Raw genomic sequence first — 13,169 nt, 5'->3', positions numbered from 1 at the left:
TGATGAACATATGTATATTTTCTGAACTTACTGCTGAGTATTGTAACAGAAGTATTGTACAATGTAAAGAAAAAAAAGTAAGGTTTCATAAAATGAAATGTCCTTAATCTATCCTTGTGGTGTTATCCATTAAAGTGATAAAGAATGTCATATTTCCCTTATAGTTATTGGCTAATAAAAAGCTAGCTGTGACATTTTCATTGTTCATGTATGAATTACTTCATCTGTGATTTAATGCATGCCTTTTCTTTACAATCTCAACAAATTCTTATTAATCATTGTCACATACAGTAAACAGTTATCTTGTTTACGGTTTCCAAATCAGAAGATTCAAGTCTACTAACAATCATTTTAAAACAATGTATTAGAGCAATATATTAGACTGCCTATTTTTCTTACATGACTTCCATTAGTTAGTAGTGTTTAAGAGCAATTAAAGTAATCTAAAGTTAAACTGTTATGTTTCGGATATGGGATTAAGGAAGTATGCTCAGAATATAATTAGATACAACAGTGTTTCTCAAGTTCAGTCCTTTTAGCCCACTGTGATTGCAAGTTTTTGACCCCACTAGTTTCACAGTTAGTGAGTCATTTTAAATTTAATTGATCTTTTTGTATAATTAGCTGGTCTTATGTACCATTTCTTCTCCTGCTTTCAGAAAACTACAGTAGTGTGTGATTTATGTTAATGAGAAATTAAGAAATATTTGTATTTTACCATATCTTTAAATGCATAACTTTCTTTTGTCATTTTACTATTAATTTCCCTTTTGTTCTCTGAAGTTTGCTGTCTTCATTCTGCCCTAATAATAAATGATAATTGACATGGATACCATGGCAAGTGACAATGAATGCTGAAATGTTGCAGTTACAGCAGTGTTATGGGATACAGCCCATGTGCTTATTTGTAATGGCTTAACAAATCAGGACAATTGGAAAAGAAGAATGAAGATCATGATAATGATAATGAAAATCTTAAAATTCAGGATTAAAAAAAAACTAAATTACCTCCATATAATGCTTTTGACATTACAGTAAAATTAAACATCACAAATTGTAGCCACAGGACTGAACTTACTATAAGGTAATGACAATTTGTTTAAGACTATCATAATATTTTTAAATATATGCACTTTATATATTGTTGCAGTAGGGGGCGCTATTGCTCCCTTGAACCCTCAGGTACCACGCCAAACACCCGGTAAAAGTCCAATAGTTGACTTTATTTACTTGCCACAGTGCACAAAGCACCCTCTCTTCCACAATACTCATAAACAATCACAAATCAATAACAATAATACTCTCCACAACTCCCAGACGCGTTGTCCTCCTACCACCCAGCTCAGCTTGTCGTCTGGGAGTTCCCAAAGTCCTTTTATACCCCCTGACCCGGAGGTGTTCCTGCCCCACAGTCCACAAGTCCTTATCACTTCCGGGTCAGGGTAAAAAGTCTTTCTCTTCAACCTGGAAGTATGTCATTTCTCCTGCTCACGTGACCAGGACGTACTTCCAGGTTATAGGGCACATAAGAGTCCACGAGCCTCCCTACAGCGACTCCCTGTGGTCCCCAAGGTATCCAGCAGGGCTGTGTAAAAAAAAAAGTCCATGAGGCCCTGCTGCAATTCAGGGCACGTCCATGCTGTCGGGAGAGTTCCTCCTGGCGGCATGGGGATGAGGGCCGGGAATTCTCGCCGGACAAAAATCACAATATATATTCAGTTTTTTGAAATGGAAGGTCCCCTTTAAATTTAACAGAAAGGGGGTTTTCAAATTGTTTGAGTAGGAATAAAAGTGTGTTGAGAGGGGTAAAAAAACATAATTTAAAACACACTTTCATATTAAGTTGTGAAAATAAAAAATACCTGAAATATTATTCTTTCTAATGTTTGCAGTAGTTTATAAAATTTTGAGTAGATAATGCCAGTCCTTGAAATTAGGTATTTTTGCTATATTAATTAAAAAAAAAAATCAAAAATATTTTTTAATTTTGAATGTAGAGATTTTCAGTCATATTTGTAGTCGTAATAAGGAGGGATTGTGCTGACGTTTGTTGCAGATGGATGTGTATCTGCTGGCTCTCAGCTGTGTATGTTTTTCATGGCAAAATTAAATGCCATCTAATATATTAACTACATTGCAATATAAAGCATATGCACATGCTACATTTACTTTTGGCACATTTTTTATTGTGTCATGATTAAAAACTACAGCACACAATACTTATGTCAGTTTAAAATGGAATACAAAAGCATATTGTATTTTATGTCTATAATTCATGTTATAACTAAAAACAAAGTAAACATATTGCATTTCACTTCTCCAAGTGTATTTCATTTTGATGCAAAACCATGCATTAATTGTGCCAAAACTGAATGTAATCAAATGACAAATCTGTGTCAAAAGGTGGGGCAAAGGATACTGACAGTTGGGATAAGAGGTGTTCCTATCATTAATGTGTTCATGCAGCACTAAAGATGGCAAACAGGGAGTTGATAAAGCAGGGGGTCCACCACGGTCTGTTTAAACAGGTGGAAGCTGGTGATGTAAATGATGATTTCATTCTCTTCTGTGTCATCTAGTTGCTTGAAAGGGCCTTTGTAATAGAAGCAGCGACAGGAGAAGAATTTACAAATGCTATAGTAACACCCTTTAGAATGCACTTAAGAGGAAATGCCCTGAAGAGCTGAAGCATATGATTATGTAGATGATCAACCAGGATGTCCATACAGCAGTACCCCCCAACTTATGGTATGTAAATACCTTAACATGAGAATGACACTACCGGCTATTGCTAAACTTCTTGAAACTCTGATGTGATAGTGTGTGTTTCAGGTCCATGGCTATGCAGCATTTTAGTGGGGAAAAAAGCAAAGCACCTCAGGCTACGTTGGTGTGGGTGCCTGCTGCAGCAATGCCGTGCAGGCCCAGGGTGTTGATGATAATATTGACTAATCTCACATTCATGTGCAGACGTGATCAGTCCAGCTAGTTTCCTTATTCTGCACAGAATCGGTTGCTCTCTACACTAAAAGAAGACCATATGGAAAGGGTGCACACCTTCAAATTCCTGGGAGCCCACATCTTAGAGAACCTTTCCTGGTCTGAGAACAACCCAGCAATGATTAAAAAAGCACAACAGAGAGTTTCTGAGTGTGCTCAGGAAAAAACACTTGGAGCAAAAACTATTGGTAGCTTTTTATCGTTCAACCATCGAGAGCATCCTGGCATACTGTACCACAGTATGGTGCGTCGGATGCATTGCAAAAGACAAAAAGGCTTTCCTAGAGAGTCATAAACTCAGCACAATAAATTACAGGCAATTGTGTGCCCTCCCTGGAAAACATTACCTGTTCTCGTTATCTCACCAGATCCACAAATATCATTAAGGATCCTTCACCACCTGTTTGAACTGTTGCCCTCTGAACAGCATTCTATATCTTTGAAAGCAAGGACCAACAAATTCAAAAGCAGTTTCTTTCCAATGGCCATAATACATTGAACCAAAGTAAGCAAATTAAGGCAGGTTAAATACATTTTGACCAGTGCTGGGAAATAGACGCAGTCCTTCTGTTGCTGCCCTCATGTAGGTACTCCCCAATTAATGTAAAGAGTGAGGAAAGCAGAGCATTTCTCCATTAGAAATTTGAGCTCCTTGATTTTAAGCTGACATGATTTTAAGCCTTATTCTTAGTTGCCGACTGATTTTCTGAGTCAGCCCAAATTTCAGCTGCAGCTTTCAGGCCATCGTTTCATGTGCAGGATGAGAGGGTTTGCAGTACTACCATCTATAGTAAGGATTGGACTGTTGTAAGATGGTGAGAATTTCTTTCATTCGGTTTTCTTGTAGCATTATCAGTCTTACAACCTGATTTTCTGATATTGCTAACAAATTTCATTGTATATCAATTGCAGTATATTTTACATTGGGTATTGCTATTACACTCATTTTTATATTTTTGGTTTCAAAAATTAAAATATAATGTAGTAACACACATAAATCTTAATGGCCAATGACAAAACGCATCTTAGGAAACTTTATTGGAAGTGATAATCATATACAATGGTAAATTGTACAGACTTTGAACCTTTAATTCTCTCTGTAAACTAGACAGACCGCATTGTCCGCACCTCAACAATCCACATGTCCAGTTAGGACTTTTTTTTTTCTTTGTACTTTCAGAGCTACAGTACGGCAAGAGTCAGGAATGCAGCTCTTTTCTATGGTCATATTTTGAGAGGCCTGTGGCCATCATTTTTTTTTTTCTTTTGAAATGGTTAAAACTATCCTTTGGTAGCATCTACATGTATAGTCTGAGTGCTCTTATAAATCAATCAGACCAAACATGTTCATACAGCTTGAGCACATACAGTATATGACTTGTGACTTTATCATGCAGTGTGAGTAGTCGCTTGACCACACTAAAAACACAAAGTATGCCTGCATAAGACCAGTGTTCTCTCCTCTTAGAGTCTGCAGCACTGTGTTTAAAGAGCAGGGTGGGAGGGTTTGGTGTTTAGTGTAATGGCTAGGGGTGAGAGGTTGAAGCATGGAATGGATAACCAGGAGGACAGCCGTTACACATCTAAGAGTGCTGATAGTCAGCGGTAGAAAACAGTGGTTACTACCCATTGAGCTTTGTCTCATCCATGAGCTTTGCTGAACTTTCTCTTTCCATTCCACAACATGATCGTGTCTCTTTTTCCCTGTCCTAGACACCGTCCCATCTTCAGTCATCCATCCACCCTTTTGGTTAATGGTGCTATTTGCATGCCTCTTTTGCATAAAGCACACTCTCAGAGCAGCCTAGAGTATATACAGTAATCGACAAATAAAAATTTATCAACAAATAAAATGACTTGTAGACTAATTTTCTTTTTTCTGTAATGTCACCAAATTTGAATCAAATCCATGAAGGCATTTTCATATTTTGGAATATGTAGTATTTCTATTGGGAGATGTACCCCATATTATTGATATTTTGAAATGTCCTCTCCTAGCTGGTACTAAATGACATAGTTATATTATCATGCAAATTTCAGCCTTTTAACTGAATGGGGAGTAGTGATTCTGTTGATGAACTGAAGAGCATTTGTTTTTATTATGAATGTTTATTTGACTTTATTTATGGCAAAGAGGTTGCACTAGGCTTTATTTGTTGGACACTTGCAGTGTTTTTTACCAACCCGTGTTGTTATGCTTCCACTAGTGGTCTTGAATCAATATTTAATACACCAGATGCTAAAAAAAATGCAATATGTTTGTTTTGCTTTTAGATATGACCTGCAAACTGTGGAGAGGAATAAAAATGCAATATGCTTTTGTATTGCATTTTAAACTGACATGAAAATTTTTGCCTTAGTGAATGAAATCAAAGTGGTTGATATGTTTTTAATTGTGACACAATAAAACAAATTCAAAAATTAAATCCACCACATGAACATGTATTGTATTGCAATTGAGTTTACACATTTAGTTTGTTTTTAATTTTGACACAAATAATTTTCCATACTCCACACCATCCTTTTGTCTTTCCTCCTTATTTGCTATTAATCCACCTTAAACAATATAGCTTGACTTACAAATTCTATACACTGACAATGTGTTTTTCTCAGAAAGTGCAGCATTAATCCTCTAGCCTTGCAAAGACGTTTCCACACTTTGAACCTGTGGCATTGATAAAATTAGAAGCAATGGGGTAACAGTACATCCAAAAGATGTGGTCAGCAATATTCTCCTCATTACCTGGGATCAATCAAACTGACTGTTGAAGGATGTCACAAGATTTACTCTCCCCATCAACACTCTTTTTGCTTCATACCATCAATAGTTAAATTCCTAACTATAATGACTGCCAGTCTGTCTTGAAAGAGGCAAGGAACATTTCTAATTTTTCTAAAGGCAATCAGTGTGTCTATTTTTTTCCCAGACATTAGTCCAACTATAACAGTCTCCAAGAAGGCTATGCAACCCCCCAATACAAGGTGCATGCCCTGCATGCTCACAAAATTTCCTTTTATATCCCGTGCATCATAAGCTGTCTCATGCTATTGAAAGTGTCATTTTTAATTATTTAAAACAGCTCAGTGAAGTCATTGACAGCTCTCACCACGATGTTATTTTTCCATTATGAACTCTGCCATGGCTGCCTATATTTCAGGGACTTTGCACTCTAATTTGTCTATTTTTTGAGACATTGCATTGTTCTTGTGCTTTGTTTGTGTTCTACAATAATTTATTAATACTTTAGATGTAATTTTTGTCAATTTGAATTTAGTTATTTGTGTTCTGAGTTTTCTGGGGTTATTTTGATCACCCTGCCTTTGTTTCCTTCTTCTTGTGATTCTTTATCTGGAAGCTACTTTTTCAGGTTATTGTTGTTTTCACATGCTCTTGAACTGTTTGGCACTCCAAAGTGTGATGTTTCACTTTCCCACTTTAGTGCGTTTACATCGGTTTCTGGTCTGACTTTTTGAAGAAATGTGGGGTCGCTTTTCATTTGTTACTTTGTCTACAAGGGAAAAAAATTATTAAAGATGAACTGTATTTTTTGTGGAAATAAAGAGCAAAATAAACAAATTAAATGTGTACCACTTTGCTCCAAATTAAATTCAACCAAAAAAGTCATTTTGGGCTGATCAGGATATATAGTATGTTTTATTTTAAACAATTGACTGATTTGTAAGGTCAGCAATTTGTTGTTACATCACACTTGGGACAATTTAGGTAGCTTTGTTTTGTACACATTGTTTGAGTAGTAATTCCAAGTTTGCAGAACTTTCACATGGTATTTCTGACTCGACAACTTGGATTTACTGTCTGCTTTTAGAATACATGAACACAGTTGAGGCATTGAAAAGTGAAGGCCCAGTATTGGAATTGTTTGCTCTTTTTTTACTCAATTGTTTAGACCAGTACCCTTATCATTAATTTTATTACTGTTATTATTGTGTTCAACAGTAAAGCTGAATGTTTAAAGTGTTCTACAGTGGGGGACTATTCAGTCCTTTACAGTTGCAGCCTGTGGGTTGGTTGCAGTGTACCTGAGATAGCACCATACTAGCAACGGATCAAGACCAGACTAAACAATACTGTACTAAGACGAGACGATCACCAGGTCTAAGTGCTGTCTCAGTGAACAGCCGGACAAGATCAGTACCAACTTCCACTAAATCACAGCTAGTCTTGTTCTGGCTTCTTTTGGTGACACTTCAGGAGAATAATCATAATTGTATTTCTGTAAATTATGAAGTGAGATACCATCAGTGTGGCCTTGGGCTCTGGTCGCCATGGGCCGTGGCAGATGTTTGAAAAAGTAATTCCAGCATTTTTCACTTTATGTGATTTATCTTGTGTTCTTCTTGATTACTAGTACATTAGTACATCAGCGAAATAAACTGGTGGAAATACTGTGGATTCAGCTATACAGGTGAGTGAACCCTGTATAGTACATAATAAGGGAGTGCAGTGTGAACTATTCTCTGACCTTGGTGAAGAGAAACAAATAGCACTCACTCCAACAAGTATTCCATCTGCCTTTAAATGTATTCCGCCTGAACCCCAAGTCTTGGAGGTTGCTACTGAGAATGAGACGTTCAGGATGGAAAGAGAAATAGGAACACAGTGTAAAATGGACCCTTATTAATGGGGAAGGGATCCCACAGGCACTTGTTCCTACAATTATATGCAGAAATGTGGAATTATTGTCTGGGGTGGAGCCTACAGTCTCAGAGGGGTTCTCCAGAAAAAGAAAAGAGGAAGGTACCCCAGATCATTTAACAGGGTGTCAAGTAGGACGGATTACCACAATTAAAATGGGGAGTTGTGTTTTAAGGCCACACAGACAGTGAAGGGCCCTTCTTTAATTAATAGAATGTCCCAAACCTCACGAAGGCCATACAAAAATAAGGGCGGTCGGTCCATTGAAAAGGACATGCCCGATAAATTACAGGTAGCCAATCAGGGTTCCCAATTTGTACCATGTGGGGTCATGTCTCTGCCCCGATCTGGTATGTCAGGGTACACAAGTACCAGTAAAAGGGATGATGCCACGGAAAGGGCAGGTCTTTCTCAATTCCCAATCTGTTTCAAAGGGTATCAAAACAGATTTTTTACCTGTGGAAAGAGGGGACACCATTGGAGACATTGTACACACCAGTGGAATGTGCAGGGGGGGCAAACAAGGACTTCAGCTACTCCCCTGCATATTTTTTCTTTTTATTGCAGAGATGCAGACAGGGACGTTGGCAATATGGATTTTGTCTCTGATACAAATTTGAACAACATTAGAGTACCACAAGGAAAAGTCATTTTCTCTTGACTCTATGCACATCAAACTATATATATAACTTCAAGGTCATGTCATTTACAGAAATGTTCTGATGTTTATGCACTTATGGTAGCATATTGACAAGAGGGATGAGATAGAGTATAGGAGTCAGGTGGAAAACATTTTTTCTTGGTGCAGAAGGAATTGTCTGTAACTTTAACTTCAGCAAAATCAAGGAACTGGTTAATGACTTTCATCACAAGAGCTTCTACACACAGATACTGTTCAGGGAATGGATGTTGTCCCTGCTAAGTACTTGGAGGTTCTACATTGACATCCTGGACTGGTCTTGTAAAACAAAGGAAATAAAAAAAGACAGAACAGAGCAGACTTTTTTAAGATCACTCGCTCCTTTAACGTGGGTAGTGGAATGCTTTACATATTCTACAACTCTGTGATGGCCTGTGTGATTTTCTACGTTATAGTGTGCTGAGCAAGTAATATCACTCAAAGGGATGCCCGCTAAATCAACAAGCTGATTTAAAAGGCAGATTCAGTTATATGAGGCATTCTCAACCTGCTGGATGTAGTAGCAAAGAAGAAATTGATAACAAGACCAAGTGCCATTTTGAATCCTGCTGCTCATCCTCTCTGATACACTAACACTACTCTTAGCCAACAAATTATTCAGCAAAGGTGTGTCAAGAAGCACTATTGAAGCTCCTATATACTAACGGCAATACACCTGCATAATGTCTCACTGTGCCCGTGACTGCCAAGTCAGAACTTTTCTTTCTCTTTATTCATCCTGGTGTGGATGTGAGAGGGGTTTGTAGTTTGTCATAATAACAATTATTATTTATTTATTGAGCTTCTGTAAAAAGCTAAATTACACCTGTGAATAAATTAAATGGTGTCTATCTATCTATCTATCTATCTATCTATCTATCTATCTATCTATCTATCTATCTATCTATCTATCTATCTATCTGTCTGTCTGTCTGTCTGTCTGTCTGTCTGTCTGTCTGTCTGTTTGTCTTTAGCAGAGCTGACGATATGTAAAACTATTTTTAATTGGTGAATTGGCAAAAAGAATAGCTCCACATGTATTCCTATGCTTGATAAAGTTGAATACATTTTTTCTTTATTTCTAAATTTTGTTTGCTAATTGTTTTTTTTTTTATACTAGCATTTCAGTACTAATACATGACTATTTAAACATTATTGGTTCACAGACCGTGGTTTTTTCCTTCCCTCTGTTCAGCCACTTTATTTACTATAGTTTTGCCCTCTATATTTTTAGACCTTGATAAATTTATTGCCCACCATGGTAGTTTAAACCTCAACCAAGACCATCACAATGTTAGGATATCAGCATAGAATAATTTAATGATATGTCATGTAAGAAGAAAGAATTAAACATAATCCTTATGATATAAATTTCTTGGTGATGTGCACTTAACAAGCTTGAGATGCATGCTCAGTTTTACTCATAATGCATCAGAATGAACACTTTAAAAAATAATCTTCCATTCTTATATTTATATCAAAATATCTTTATAGATCCCCAGAAGAGGGCAGAAAAGTGTAGCAAACCATCTTGGCCCTTCTCCTTATTGCCATTTACAACTAGTTATTTAAGTTATTTCAGTTTTTATTCTTTTTAGAAGGTACAGTAAATGAAAACCCAAATCCTCACTTAAATCATACTTTTAACTTCAGTTGTCATTTTTGCTTCAGAAGGGATGATCAATTGGCAGTAAACATTGATATGTAGCTTGAGTCAATGGTGTTAAAGCTGAGAGATGTATCCATGCATTTTGAGAAAAATGAAGAGTATTATAATTATTGCTGAGAGGAATGTAGCAGCTAAACCCACTGAGGAAGCAGGAACCTTAAAGGCAAGTGACAACCTCCAAGATCTTAAAAATCATTATTACTTCAGACTAAAGCAGAGAGAAAGAAAGAGATGGAATAAGCAGGATTTAAACCACAGAGAACATATGTGACACAACTAGGAGAAAAACTTCTTTAAGTATATTAATGTTTAGAGATATCCAAAGATAATCAAGTAGGTTTGCAAAGATATTTCATTTTTGGGCTGGAGATGCAATTGTATGAAGAAAAATTTTCTCTCTCTTTATTTTAATAAAACTGACCCAAATTTTAGTTTAACCCACACCCCAAAAGAATGAAGGGTTAGAGATAAGGTGCATATAAATTAATGAGATCATATAACTTTTTGCCTATGATTAAATCTTGCGAATACGATGCTATTGTTATTTCTGACCATGCACCTATGATCTTGGAGCTAAAACTACTAAGACCCATACACTCACCCCGCAGATGGCATCTCAACCCGCTTTTATTAGCAGACGAGAATTGTACGGAATTTATATCCAAACAAATCAAATTCTTTCTAGAGACAAATACATCCTCCGAGATCTCTGCAGGAATACTCTGGGAAACTCTTAAGGCCTTCTTAAGAGGACAGATTATCTCATATCTTTCCCACAGAAATAAATTTGAAGCCAAGAAAGTTGCAGAGATAAAAAGCGAAATTACTAGAATAGAAGAAGAGCATGCCAGACTACCAAGTGAGACTCTACATAGGAAAAGGCAGGCTCTACATTCAGAACTAAACCTCTTGACAACTAAAGAAACTGAACAACTAATTTACAAATCCAGACATCATTACTATGAACATGGAGAGAAAGCTAATAAGCTTTTAGCTCAACAAATTCACAAGCAAGAAGTGCGCAACGCAATCTCAGTAATCACCAACGCGATCGGAGATAAAATCGTCGACCACAAAAATATAATGCACATTTTCAGAGACTACTATAAATCCTATATACTACTGAGTTTAAAGAAGACAATACACAATCTAATGCATTTCTGGATACATTACAGATACCACAAATAGACACTTTTAGTGTGGAGGAACTTGATAAACCTCTGGCATTATCAGAATTACTAGATGCTATAAAGTCACTCCAAGGTGGGAAAGCAGCAGGCCCTGATGGCTACCCTGCAGAATTTTACAAGAAATTTTCCGCTCCTCTCCTATTAGCAACATTTACAGAAGCCAGAGATAACCAATCTCTTCCTCAAACCTTTCGCCAAGCACTAATCACCGTTTTTCCAAAACAAAATAAGGACTTATTACAATGTGCATCATACAGACCAATTTCACTTCTGAATAACGACGTTAAAATACTCTCTAAAATCATAGCTAGAAGGATGGAGAAAGTGCTCCCTGTAATATCACAAGACCAAACTGGATTTATTAGGGGCCGACACTTATCTTCAAATCTTCGATGCCTGTTTAATGTAATATACTCACCAACTAAATCAAACACCCCAGAAATATTATTATCATTGGATGCAGAAAAAGCATTCGACATGATTGAATGGAAATACCTTTTTACTACATTGGAGAAGTTTGGGTTTGGCCCGAACATTTGTGCATGGATTAAATTACTGTATACTAACCCAGAAGCTTCAGTTTGCATCAACAACATTTGCTCAGACTACTTTAAACTAGAACGTGGTACTAGACAAGGATGCCCTTGTCACCGCTGCTGTTTGCATTGCCATTGAACCACTGGCAATACATTGTCAAATACTGATCAGATAAAGGGGATTAGCAGAGAAGGACTGGAACAGAAAATCTCATTATATGCAGATGATATGGTACTGTATATATCGGACCCAGAAAATTCTGTGCCTGCAGTCTTAGCAGCACTCACAGAATTTCAAAAGATCTCTGGTCTCAGAATTAATCTGAATAAAAGTGTACTCTTTCCAGTGAATTCTCAAGCATATAATATTAGATTAGATACCCTACCTTTTATCATTGCAGAACAGTTTAAATACCTAGGGTAAGCATCACAAGTAAACATAAAGCTCTTTATCAACAATATTTGCCGTCTGCATGGAAAAAATTAAACAAGACTTGCATAGATGGTCAACCCTTCATCTCACACTAGCTGGAAGAATTAACACTGTTAAGATGAATATTCTTCCTAAGCTCCTTTTTATTTCAAAACATCCAATATACATTAATAAATCATTCTTTAAGCAATTAGATTCAACAATAACCTCATTTATTTGGAATTCAAAACATCCACGCATCAAAAGAGCGACCCTACAAAGACAAAAGGCAGAAGGTGGCATGGCTCTACCTAACTTCCAGTTTTATTACTGGGCAGCAAATATACAGGCAATAAGAACCTGGACACAAATAGAAGAACATACACAGGCTTGGACCGCAATAGAAGTAAAATCCTGCAGTACTTCTTTGTATTCCTTGCTCTGTGCTCCAATAAACACACGTTATCGGCAATACACTAATAACCCAATTGTGCTCCACTCACTTAGAATCTGGAACCAATGTAGAAAGCATTTTAAGACGGAGAAGCTTCTATCTGTGGCACCTCTGCAAGAGAACCACCTCTTTCAACCTTCACAAACATATGCAGTTTTAATATCTGGAAAAATTTGGAATTAACTTGCTTAGAGATCTTTATATAGACAACGTCTTTGCATCCTATGAACAATTACATTCCAAATTTAACATTCCAACTACACATTTCTTTCACTATCTTCAAATCAGGAACTTTGTTAAACAGAACCTTCCAGATTTTCCTCATCTTGCACCCTCATCCATGCTGGAAAAAATATTGCTCAATCTCAAGGACTTAGACTCCATCTCTACAATATATAAAATCATTTTACAATCCCTCCTTTCAAAGATCCAAGAGGACACTGGGAAAAAGATCTCTTAATTAATATATCAGAAAAGGAGTGGAAAGTAGCAATGCAGAGAATTCACTCGAGCTCCATATGTGCATACAATTATTCAACTCAAAATTATATATCGAGCACATCTGTCTCGAC

The sequence above is a fragment of the Polypterus senegalus genome, chromosome 2 (genome assembly GCF_016835505.1).
Source record: "Polypterus senegalus isolate Bchr_013 chromosome 2, ASM1683550v1, whole genome shotgun sequence".
NCBI classification, from domain to species: domain Eukaryota; kingdom Metazoa; phylum Chordata; class Cladistia; order Polypteriformes; family Polypteridae; genus Polypterus; species Polypterus senegalus.
This window is presented reverse-complemented; position numbering follows the sequence as displayed.